This window comes from Saccopteryx bilineata, chromosome 4, assembly GCF_036850765.1.
Source record: "Saccopteryx bilineata isolate mSacBil1 chromosome 4, mSacBil1_pri_phased_curated, whole genome shotgun sequence".
Taxonomy (NCBI): Eukaryota; Metazoa; Chordata; class Mammalia; order Chiroptera; family Emballonuridae; genus Saccopteryx; species Saccopteryx bilineata.
This window is the reverse complement of record NC_089493.1, coordinates 150,503,346-150,516,521: the sequence shown is the minus strand read 5'-3', so window position 1 is coordinate 150,516,521 and position 13,176 is coordinate 150,503,346. Positions and strand designations below refer to the sequence as shown.

At 41.7% G+C, this 13,176-nt stretch overlaps 1 protein-coding gene across 4 annotated transcripts in view; it reads left to right on the top strand.

Annotated features, from left to right (window-relative positions):
* Positions 1–13,176, top strand: part of LOC136333291 (RCC1 domain-containing protein 1-like) — a 241,734-nt gene that overhangs the window by 33,565 nt on the left and 194,993 nt on the right. The window lies entirely within an intron of this gene.

Sequence of the window (13,176 nt, the reverse complement as noted above, 5' to 3'; positions counted from 1 at the left end):
CTGACTTGCTTCACAGTTAAATACTGTCCATATGTCTCTTCTAGTCTATGGCTGCAGGCTGGGGCTTTGTTCTTGGGGCTCAGGACCCTCCCCTATCCACTAAACTCGCTTTCCACCACGTGAGTCTCTCCGGGCTGCCTTTCCCTCCGGGGAGCTGGGCAGCCCTCTCTGTGTTTCTGCTTTTCCTTCCAGTTTCAGTGTGTCTTTGTCAGTGATCTTGGGTTGAAGAGTCCTCTTAGTTTAGTCCAGAGTTAGTTTTTCCAGATGATGGTTCTTAAAATTAAAGTGTAATCCACTTTGGTTCTGAAGGTGGAACTTGGTGCATCTGCCTACTCCATTGCTGTCTTGTGAGCATTATTTTTAAGGAAAGATAGATGTAATAAAAATTACCTTGATGCAGAGCATGTTCTGGCACCGTTCTTTGCACTCAGGGTCTGTACTTGCATGCTCATTCACACTCAGACTCAGGTTCTTCCCATGGGGTTTGTTAATTCTAGTTGTTTCTGCTTCAGACACCAGAAAATTAAGTCTCCTCTTCCAGCTTTATGGCATGTCAGAGTTGCCATGAAGTGACAAGCTAATAAATTACTAATGCAAGTTTGGCTGACATCCCCCAGGTTCTAGACTCTTTGGATGCTGAGATCTATTGCAATCTCTACATCAAATATTAAGGTCCCACAAGTGAATGCTCTCAGGAAGTTCGTATTTTTATGAAAAGGAACAAAGACACTGAAATTTCCCAAGAGCCCCCCAATTTCATAGGGTCTTCTGATTCTTTTAACAAGAATTCAGCTCAGCCTGTTGAATTATCAGTTCAAAAGGCAACTGAGTGCAACAAAACTGTCTAGAAGACCAAAGAGGACTAACAGAAAATGAGCTTCCTGTTGATTCCGTATGACCTGACATGATGGCAAGTGAAGCGACAGAGGCTCACATCCTTCCTGAACTGGAAATGCTACCAGGCGGCCTCACAAGCCTCTTCAAGGGTACTGAGGGGCGTGCATATGTGTGTGTGTATGCTCATGTGTAGTAATTTTTAATAAAAGCATGGCTATTTGTGGAGAATGTCCAATCAGTACTGAACACCTATAGGGGACTATGTCAATTAAGACTGTGAAATCTCAAAGAAATCCTGAAGATATTACAACAAATGAAAAGAAACTACTTCTTTTCCCATTTCTCATCATTTTTAAGATGTGTCAGCACATGTTACAAGGCAATCTAAGAACAAGTTTAGGAAACAGAAGATTCTGAGTTTATACTTTCTGTAAGTAGCCATTATTCCAAATGGTAAAAAAAACAACCAAAAAACCAAAACTTAAGAAAATGCTGCCTGACCAGGTGGGGTGCAGTGGATAGAGCGTCAGACTGGGATGTGGAGGACCCAGGTTAGAGACCCTGAGGTCGCCAGCTTGAGCGTGGGCTCATCTGGTTTGAGCAAAGCTCACCAGCTTGGACCCAAGGTCGCTGGCTTGAACAAGGAGTTACTCAGTCTGCTGAAGGCCCACGGTCAAGGCACATATGAGAAAGCAATCAATGAAAAACTAAGATGTTGCAACAAAAAACTGATGATTGATGCTTTTCATCTCTCTCCGTTCCTGTCTGTCTGTCCCTATCTATCCCTCTCTCTGACTCTCTCTATGTCTCTGTAAAAAAAAAAAAAAAAAGAAAATGCTAAAAGTTTAAAATTGTTTGAAAATAAGAAAATCTAAATAAGACACTGACTTTATATAAACCACCTATGTAACCAATAATATGCACTCAGAAATTAAGATACTCCTGGTGAAACTTTCTGTGTTATTCAGTCTTGTAAGTTAAATGCCTAACATTAATTTAGTAGACACACACAGTGGACATATAAGTGTGCTGACGACAATGGGTGGTGACAAAGCAAGGCAAAGGCAGTTGTGGACATCTTAGCTAAATCCCTGATCCTGGGAGTAGCTGGGGCCCAAGAAAGATGAGACAGGAATGCAGGGAGGACAGCCCAGTGCTTGGATTATTTCTGGTCTGCAGATTCCTGCCCACTCAGCCCTGATTCACTCCTGAATGAAGTAAATCACTGCTCCAAGGAGAGAGGGGGTTGGGAGGCAGTAAGGCTTTCCCCCACACAACAGTGAGAGGAAAGACAGGGAAGTGACTCTCCATTCACCTTGCACACTGAAGGAACCCGGTGGACCTGCCTAGTGGGTGGGAAAAGATCGGAGTTTGGCTAAAGGTCTGTGCAGTTAGAGCCACACGCTGAGGCCCTCACGATGTGGTCCGAGAACAGTGATCACCACACCATTTGAGATCACACCATTTTCTTCAGGAATCCAAGTTCCAGAAGTTCCTAGGACCACACAGCTATTTGCTGATGACACCTGAAGTGGGTCCCCTCACTTCCAGGTTAGTGCTGCTCTGTCCCCTGTACTAGGCTCTATCTACCTGTTCATTGAAAACCAGAAACTGTAAGGAGTAAATAGCAAACACAGAGCATGGGAGGACTAATTCTATATGTCCGCCCAACGACTAGCTCAGTGCTCAGCACATCTAAGAGTCCGCCCAACGACTAGCTCAGTGCTCAGCACATCTAAGCCCCCTCATCAAGGCCAGCCAAGGCATGCATGAAAAACAACCAACGAACAACTAAAGTGAAACAAGTATGAGTTGATACTTCTCTCTCTCTCTCTCAAATCAATAAAAAATTTTATTTTTAAAAATTTAAAAAACCTGAAAGTATGAATAAAAATTCTGAGAAAGTTGCAAAGCCTTGGAGAAATACTGGAGTTCATATTATTGTCTTTTGTTAAACTGCATCACACTGACCATATTTCTTCTCTTTTTAATTGCTCCCACCCTGGCTTGCTGGCAGATCCTACCAGTGCCTGCCTGAGTCAGTAACCTGTGGAGGTTGAGGACTGGGGAGCAGGGCTGGGGACAAAAATGTACTGTTGTTTTGAGCAGGATCTAAATTTAACAGGTGGCTTTAACCACCTCCTGTCAACCTTAGGCTCCTGCCCTCCTCTCTGCCCGGAAACAACAAAGTGCCCCTGGTAAGTTCAAAGGCCAGGGCAGCAAAGAGGGTGACAATTCACTCACACAGCTTGGGGAGGGGCAGTGGAGACAGGGGAGGTTGTTAGGGATGCTCTGTGCCTACCTCTAAGCAGTATTCCTGAGCAATAGGACAACCTTCCAGCTGGAAAATGCAGTTGTCTTCCATATGTCTGGTGACCAGAACCCTGAACACCTGAAATCCCCAAAGGAGGGACCAGTTTCATGTAAGGTCACTGGGTTGAGCAGGGTCCCTTGAATGACACCAGTCTCTCCTAACTTCCTTCCAGAAGGGACAAGTGATGTGGAAGAGAGGGAGAGCATGCAGAGAGAGGCGCACCACAGGGACGTGTGGGAAGCGCAGGCAGCAGGTCCCAAGAAACTGGCATCAGCCCTCCTCCACCTGAAACCCACCTGCTCCTGGCCTTGCTCATCAGACTCCAAATGCCACCCAGCTCACCAACGTGCCACGTGAGGTCCCTGGCTGCCAGGACCTAACCCCACCAGCGATAGAAAGTCCGCACTGTTCTGGTGGTGGCGGTGGGGTGGGACAGCCTGGTAGGACCATCGGAGCCCTCACGCTGCCAAGCAGCTGAGTAGCAGGACAGCCCCTACATCTCATCAACAGTCCCTGGTGCCTGCGTTGCCCCGCAGCCGTCCCCACCGCGCTCCCGCCCCCAGCTCCTGTCGTCTGCGGAAGCCCCAGCCCTGCTCAGCCCCTCACACACCGTGCTCTCAGGGCATTTAAGGGGCCCCTGCACAGAGCTGCCAGCAAGGTCTCTGAGTGAGGTTTGAATCGGAGACCACTGGAGTGAAAGCCCACCCCTTATCGCTGAGTTACACACGAGGAAACAAGCAACAGGGGCTTGCATTTGAAGCTTTGAAGAAACGTACACCCGCCCTACCCCCTTCAGCTTGGAGAGATTATTTTATATTTGACAACAATAATAGTAACGACTCTGTACCAAATGCTTACACCGTAGGACAAGGCATTTGGCATACATATTATTTCAATTAATCCTCAGAACAAGCCTCTGATTTCTTGTCCCCATTTCACAGAGGAGGAATCTGAGGAAAAGAGTTTCAGAGAGCCCCTGGCGTGGTGCAGCTAGTTTCTCCTTGACGCCATCATTGGAAATATTGCTGGAGTCAGAGCTGGCTGTGGCAGCTTTGTAAGGTGAGGAGGTTAATGTCACCAGTGGGACAGCTCTCTAAGGAGGGAGAGACTGAGAGTTTTGGGTTTTATTAATTGTAGGCCTTGTTACATACTCAAATAGCAGACATGTCAATCACCTGTATTCCCAAATATCACCTGTTTATCCCCACTTTACAGAACGCTCAGGAAGGAAGTGGTTGGGCACACATGATGACTGAGTCACTGGCATCTCAGTCTTTAGATCACTTCTTTGCCCTCCCTAAAAAAGATACCTGATTAAAGGAAAGAAACCTTTTTTTTTCTAATAACACATTGGCACTGTCTAACTCTGCACCTTTAATAAACTTTGGCAAAGTACTTATCCACCCAACGTGTTGTTAGTTAGCAGGTATTATTATCCCCCTGTTTCTGAACCGAATCCAGGGCAGATCAGTTCCGTCAGTCCTTAATCCTGAAGAAAAATGGACCTAAGCTTTGTTTATGTTCTTTTATTTTCCTCTGAAGTTTTGTTCCCCAATGTGTTAAATACTAATGCATTTATCAGGCATTATCTAAGTAAAGATTAAATAATATTAAATACCCTGAATGAGAGGTCATATAGGCAAACCTGTCTTTAAGGAACTCAGTTAAAAAAAAAATCATTTTTGCTTGACCCAGTGGTGGTGCAGTGGACAGAGCATTGGACTGGGATGCAGAGGACTCAGGTTCAAAACCCGAGGTTGTCAGCTTCAGTGTGGGCTCATCTGGTTTGAGCAGAGCTCACCAGCTTGAGACCAAGGTCACTGGGTTGAGCAAGGGGTCACTCAGTCTGCTGTAGCCTCCTGCCCCTGGGTTAAGGCTCATATGAAAAAGCAATCAATGAAACAACTAAGGTGCCACAACGAAGAATTGATGCTTCTCATCTCTTTTCTTTTTCTCTGTCTGTCCTTATCTGTCCCTCTCTTTGTCACACATACACAAAAGAATGGCTTAGAGAGGAAATGGAAAGATAGTTAATTCAAGAAAGTACTAAATAAATAACGTTGGAGGGTGAAGGATAAACAAAAAAAAACTCCTGGAATGTCTTTGTATATGCTATTGTTACTACTTTCAAACCCATGAAATTTATTATAAAATTTTACTTTTATTCACTCAACTGTTTTTTTTTGTTGTTGTTTTTTTTTTTACAGAGACAGAGAATGAGTCAGAGAGAGGGATAGATAGGGACAGACAGACAGTAACGGAGAGAGATGAGAAGCATCAATCATTAGTTTTTCATTATGTGTTGCAACACCTTAGTTGTTCATTGATTGCTTTCTCATATGTGCCTTGACCATGGGCCTTCAGCAGACTGAGCAACCCCTTGCTGGAGCCAGCGACCTTGGGTTCAAGCTGGGGGGCTTTTGCTCAAACCAGATGAGCCCGTGTTCAAGCTGGCGACCTCGGGGTCTTGAACCTGGGTCCTCTGCATCCCAGTCCGACGCTCTATCCACTGCGCCACCGCCTGGTCAGGCTTATTCACTCAACTTTTTAATAAATGTCTTCTGAGGGCTGGCTTTTGATTTTAAAATAATACTAGTAATACATGGCCTCCAAATATTAGACAATTGTGTCAATTAAGACTTTTAAATGAACTAAAAACATTGAGGTTAATGTTTTCTTTTTATGAAACTAATTCCAGTATTGTGTATCCATTTGATTTGACAAAGTGCACTACCTGTGATGTCCACTAGAGGGAGGCAGACAGGAAATGAAAAAGAAGGAGCTGCAAGCGGAGATGTCCAAGACATGATTTTGCTTATGCCTCTTCCACTGAGGGGTTTTGTGCAACCTTGAGCTACTTATTCTCTTTTATTCAGTTCCTTACTGTACAATGAGGTTATTAATACCTACCTATCCTGAGAGGCTATAACAAAACCATTTGACATTTACCTGAACAAATAGCAGATGAGAAGCACTAAGAAAATTATGAAAATGAAGGAAAATATGGTAAATTGGCCTATTTATTATTGAAACATAATATAGGGCTGTATAAATTTAACATGTAACAAAAATAGTGAATATAAATATTGATATAAAAATTCAATGGAATAGATAATCCAGAGAAAGATACTTGTTCATATAGTGTAGACTTTAATATGTAATAAAATTTATATCAGTTCAAATAAAGGGATGGAGTCTCAGTAAATGGGCTTGAGAAAACTGGTACTTTGAAAAAACAATCAGGGTGAACCCTTATCCTTCATTATGTACTGAAAGAAATTTCAGTTAAAAAAAATTTAAAACTAGGAGAAAATTTAGGCAAATCTTTATGTGATCTCAAGATGGGAGAATAAAATAAATGGGGAAATCATACTGCAAAAACAAGTATAAAACTGAATAAAGTTGTTAACACCAACTATATTTCTGGGTCCTGAAAATTGGCCAGAAGCAGCTAACGACTTGAGAGGCATTTGCTCACACAAAATGGCCTGGGGCTCTGTCTTGTATCTCACTGTTTGTCCTGCATCTGGAATGGCACCCAATAAGTATCTGTTACAGTGTCCCCAAAACCAGTTAAGTTTCTCTCAATTTTCTTACACCTTCTAAGATTTGATCTCATGTAATCTTTTGATTTGTCATTGAAGATCAGCATTTCTTTCAGATCTTAGAGTAGTAGTTATTCAGAATCAAAAACCCAAAGAAGTTCTAGTGAAAAGCCAACAGTAACTTCGATTTGTGATAAGAACATTTAATGTTAAAATACCTTCACCACAAAATAACACCCTAATTAAGTTATAAGAAAGTATACTATCTGAATTCTACAGGTAGTTACAATGTATCCTTTATTCATCTGTGTCCCCAGAATAAAGTGTTATAATGGGATTGTGTATGGTTTCCCTTTGAAAGATGGACAGCCAAACAGTGGGTCACTGAGTGCTGCTCGGACCACTTGCCGGCACACTGAACAGTTACTCAAAGTCAGAAGGTAGAGCTCACGCAGTTACATGGAAATTCCTCCTGGAGCACTCTCTGGGTGTCAAGCACACCAGGGGCTTTATGTCATTGCTTCTGTGTAACACAGAGTTATAAAGCAGCTCATAAAGAGTGACCTCATTTTTGCAAAATAAAATGTTAAGTTTATATACAGATAAGAGATTCAGGAAAAATGCACACCAAAATATATTTTTAGAGTTCTGGGAATTAATAAAATTTCTAGGTATTCAGAAAAGTTATTCACTTAAGGTTTTTCTAAATCTCCTACATCAAATGCTTATTAATATTATCACCAAAGCCTGACCAGGCAATGGTGCAGTGGATAGAGCATCGACAAGGTTAGAAACCTCGAGGTTGCCAGCTTGAAGCCGGGGTCACTGGCTGGGCTGGAGTCCCCCTCCTCCCTCGGTCAAGGAACACATGACAAGCAATAAATGAACTATTAAGGTGCTGCAGCTTTGAGTTGATGCTTTTTCTCTCTCTCCCTTCCTGTCTCTCTGTTCCCTCTCTCTCTTCCCCTCAATCTAAAGTAAAATTCCTGTCATAAAAAAGTAGCAAGAAGAGGAGGAAGACAAGATGGCACTGGAGTAGGCGGACGTACCAACATCCACCTCCTAGAACCAAAGTGGATTACAAACTAATTTTAAGAACTATCATCTGGAAAAACCAACTTTGGACTAAACTAAGAGGACTGTTCAACCAAGGAACACTGAAGAAGCCACACCGAGACTGGTAGGAAAAGCAGGAATGTGGAGAGGGTTGCCCAGCTCCCTGGAGTGAACGGCAGCCCGGAGAGACTCGCATGGTGGGAAGTGAGTTTAGCAGAGAGGGGAGGATCCTGAGCCCCAGGAACAAAGCCACAGCCTGCAGCCTCAGAGCCCAGAAGAGGTGTAAGGACGGTATTTAGCTGGAAACAAGACAGGATACTGTTTGTGAGAAAGAGACTGATTTCTCAGACCCAGGATTCTTCTTAAAGGAACCGCGCAGAAAACCTCTCTCACAACAACTCACCCGGTGCTCCGGAGGACGGGGAGAGAGGAGAATACCAGAGTAGCAGGAAGAGAGTGTAATCTAGGAGGCACAGGGAGAAACATTTTGGGAGACAGCTACCCTAACCCCTGGGTTGAGTCACTCCCGAAACCTGAAGTGAATATTTCCCCCAGAAACAGCAATACCAGCAAAGGGAAGCAGGAGAGCAGACAGGCAGGCTCCCCCGTGGCACTCAGAGCAGAGTTGCTTGGAAGGAGGAAGCTTTCAGGGCTACAGTAGTGAGTGTTAGGGTCTGAGCTGCAGCGCCCGCACCCCATGCAGCTGAGGGCTCGCCCGAGGGCAGGCAGCTGCGGGACGTGGAAGCGCGGTTCTATCGGCAGGGATGGAAGCCGGCTGGCCACCACTGGGCTCACGTGTGAGCTCAGTCTTGCCCGGCTGGGGAGGAGTAGGCATGCAAAAGCCATCAAGCCCAGCTGCCAGCAGTCTGTAATCCAGCCTGTGGGAGAAGAGCGGAACCCAGGAAGGGGTGGAGACCAGCCCCTGAGCAAGGGCTCAGGAGCAGAGCCTTGCCATGCCCATGGAACCAAGGCTTGTGGCCTGACTTGGGAGCCAGCTCCTCCCACGAGGGTGGAGTCAAAAGCCCAGAACAGGCAAAGTTCTGCTACTGAGCTGAGCATGGGCACACAGTCCTGCCCGGCCAGTAGAGCCAAGGCTAGCAGCCATTCCACAAATGGGCTCCTCCTGCAAGGGCAGGGCAAAAACCCGGAAACAGGGGGAGACCCGCAGCTGAGCAAAGGTGCTCATCAGTGTCCTCAGGACCAAGCATAATGCCACCCATGGGAGCGAAGCAAAGGCCAAGGCCACCTAGGCTTGTGCACCTGAGCATGTGAGCACAGCCACTCCCATGAAGGAGAGGTGGAAACCACAGCAACAGCCCAAGTGGGCAGGCACTGGCAACACCCAAACCCAAAAGCCCTAGGCAGCAACAGAAGAGGGGGTGGCGGGCCTGCAGACAGACCATACCTAGGGAACAGAGGCCATACCCAGTGGACTCCAGGGGCCAAAACCTTCCTTTACACAGAGAAAATGCAGAGGCAGAGAAATGCAACACAAATGAACCAAGAGAAATCCCCAGAAAAGGACCTAAATGAATCAGATATAACCAAATTAACAGATGCAGAGTTTAAAATAATGATTGTTAGGATGCTCAAAGATATGAGAACAACAATAGATGGTCATTATGAGCACCTAAATAAAGAGATAGCAAACATAAAAAAAGGATATTGAAATAATAAAAAAACATCATCAGTCAGAAATGATAAATACAATATCTAAAATAAAGAACACAATGGAAGGAATTAAAAGCAGGATGGATGAAGTGGAGAATCGAATCAGCAAGTTAGAGGACATGATAAATAAAGGCACGGAAGCAGAGCAGAAAAAAGAAAAGAGACTCCAGAAGTCTGAGGAAACTCTTAGAGAGCTTTGTGACAACATGAAGAGAAATAACATCCACATAATAAGGGTTCCTGAAGAAGAAGAGAAAGAACAAGGGATAGAGACTTTGTTCAAGCATATCATAGCTGAAAACTTCCCTCAATTAAGGCAGGAAAACATCTCACATGTTCAGGAAGCACAGAGAACTCCATTAAGGAGAAACCCAAAGAAATCAACACCAAGACAGATCATAATTAAAATATCAAAGCTAAGTGATACAGAGAAAATATTAAAAGCTGCTAGAGAAAAAAAGACTACCACCTACAAAGGAGCCCACATAAGGATGACTTCTGACTTCTCAACAGAAACACTTGAGGCCAGAAGGGAATGGCAAGAAATATTCAAAGTAATGCAGAACAAGAGCCTACAACCAAGACTACTTTATCCAGCAAGGCTATCATTTAAAATTGAAGGAGAAATAAAAAGCTTTACAGACAAAACAACAACAACAAAAAAACCCCTCAAGGAATTCACTACAACCAAACCAAGGCTGCAAGAAATGCTAAGGGACCTGTTGTAAACAGATCAAAGGAGAAAAGGAATATAGCAAAAGAGGAATACAGTTTTAAAGAATAAAATAGCAATAAACAATTACATATCAATAATAACCTTAAATGTAAATGGATTAAATGATCCTATCAAAAGACATAGGGTAGCTGCATGGATAAGAAAACAGGACCCATACATATGCTGTCTATAAGAGACACACCTTAAATCAAAAGATGCACATGGACTGAAGATAAAGGGATGGAAAAAAATATTTCACGCAAATGGAAATGAAAAAAAAGCTGAGATAGCAATACTTATATCAGACAAAATGGACTTTAAAACAAAGACTATAGTTAGAGATAAAGAAGGTCACTACATAATGATAAAGGGAGCAATCCAAAAGGAAGATATAACCATTATAAATATCTATGCACCTAATATAGAAGCACCTAAATATATAAAGCAGACTTTGATGGATTTAAAGGGTGAGATCAACAGCAATACTATAATAGTAGGGGATTTCAATACCCCATTAACATCATTAGATAGATCCTCAAGAAAGAAAATTAACAAAGAAACAGAAGACTTAAAGGACTGGATTTAATAGATATCTTCAGAACCTTTCACCCTAAAACAGCAGAATATACATTCTTTTCAAGTGCTCATGGTACATTCCCTAGAATAGACCACATGTTAGGGCACAAAAGCGGTCTCAACAAATTTAAGAAAATTGAAATCATATGGAGCACTTTCTCTGATCACAGTGGCATTAAACTAGAAATCAACCACAACAGAAAAACTGAAAAATACTCAAACACTTGGAAACTAAATAGCATGTTAAATAACAAATGGGTAAACAATAAGATCAAAGAAGAAATAAAAAAATTCCTAGAAACAAATGATAATGAGCATACATCAACTCAAAATTTATGGGACACAGCAAAAGCAGTCATGAGAGGGAAGTTTATAGCATTACAGGCATACCTCAAGAAGCTAGAAAAAGTTCAAATAAACAACTTGACCCTACATCTAAAAGAACTAGAAGAACAGCAAGTAAAGCCCAGAGCTAGTAGAAGGAAAGAAATAATAAAGATCAGAGCAGAAGTAAATGACATAGAGGCTAAAGAAACAATACAGAGGATCAATGAAACCAGGAGCTGCTTCTTTGAAAAGATAAACAAGATCAATGAACCTTTAACCAGACTCACCAAGAAAAAAAGAGAGAGGACTCAAATAAATAAAATTAGAAACAAGAGTGGAGAAATAACAACTGACACAACAGAAATACAAAATATTGTAAGAAAATACTATGAAGAACTGTACGCCAAAAAACTAGACAGCCTAGATGAAATGGACAAATTTCTTGAAACATATAATATTCCAAAAATTAATGTGGAAGAATCAGAAAACCTAAACAGACCAATTACAACAAATGAGATTGAAACAGTTATCAAAAAACTCCCAACAAAGAAAAGTTCTGGGCCTGATGGCTTCACAAGTGAATTCTACCAAATATTCAAAGAAGAAATAACTCCTATCCTTCTCAAGCTATTTCAAAAAATTCAAGAGGAAGGAAGACTTCCAAGTTCCTTTTATGAGGCAAGCATAATTCTGATTCTAAAACCAGGCAAAGACAACACAAAAAAAGAAAATTATAGGCCAATATCCCTGATGAATTTAGATGCAAAAATCCTCAACAAAATATTAGCAAACCGGATCTAGCAATATGTGAAAAAAAATCATACACCATGATCAAGTGGGATTTATTCTTGGGAGGCAAGGCTGGTACAATATTCGCAAATCAATCAATGTGATTCATCACATAAACAAAAGAAAGGAGAAAAACCACATGATAATTTCAATAGATGCAGAAAAAACATTTGATAAAATCCAGCACCCATTCATGATCAAAACTCTCAGCAAAGTGGGAATACAGGGAACATACCTCAACATGATAAAGGCCATCTATGACAAACCCACAGCCAACAGCATACTCAAGGGGCAAAATTAAAAGCAATCCTCTTAAGATCAGGAACAAGGCAGGGTGCCCCCTTTCACCACTCTTATTCAACATAGTTCTGGAAGTCCTAGCCACAGCAATCAGACAAGAAGAAGAAATAAAAGGCATCCAAATTGGAAAAGAAGAAGTAAAACTATCATTATTTGCAGATGATATGATATTATATATAGAAAACCCTAAAGTCTCAGTCAAAAAACTACTAGACCTGATAAATGAATTCAGCAAGGTGGCCAGATATAAAATCAGTACTCAGAAATCAGAGGCATTTTTATATACTAACAATGAACTGTCAGAAAGAGAAATCAAGGAATCAATCCCCTTTACCATTGCAACCAAAAAAATAAAGTATCTAGGAATAAATTTAATCAGGGAGATTAAAGACTTGTACTTGGAAAATTATAAAACATTGATAAAAGAAATTAGGGAAGATACAAACAAGTGGAGGAATATTCCGTGCTCATGGTTAGGAATAATAATCATCATTAAAATGTCTATACTACCCAAAGCAATTTATAAATTCAATGCAATACCGATTAAAATACCAATGACTTACTTCAAAGATATAGAACACATATTGCAAAAATCAAATGGAACCAAAAGAGAACACAAATAGCCTTAGCAATCTTGAAAAGGAAGAATAAAGCAGGAGGTATCACAATTCTGGATATCAAGTTATATTATAAGGCCATTGTACTCAAAACAGCCTGGTACTGGCATAAGAACAGGCATATAGATCAATGGAACAGAACAGAGAACTCAGAAATAAACCCACACTTTTATGGACAACTGATATTTGACAAAGGAAGTAAGAGCATACATTGGAGTAAAGACAGCCTTTTCAACAAATGGTGTTGGGAAAATTGGACAGCTACCTGCAAAAAAATGAAACTAGACGACCAACATACACCATTCACAAAAATCAACTTAAAATGAATAAAAGACTTCAATGTAAGCCGTAAAACCATAAGCATTTTAGAAGAAAACATAGGCAGTAAGCTCTCTGACATCTGTCGCAGCAATATATTTGCTTATTTGT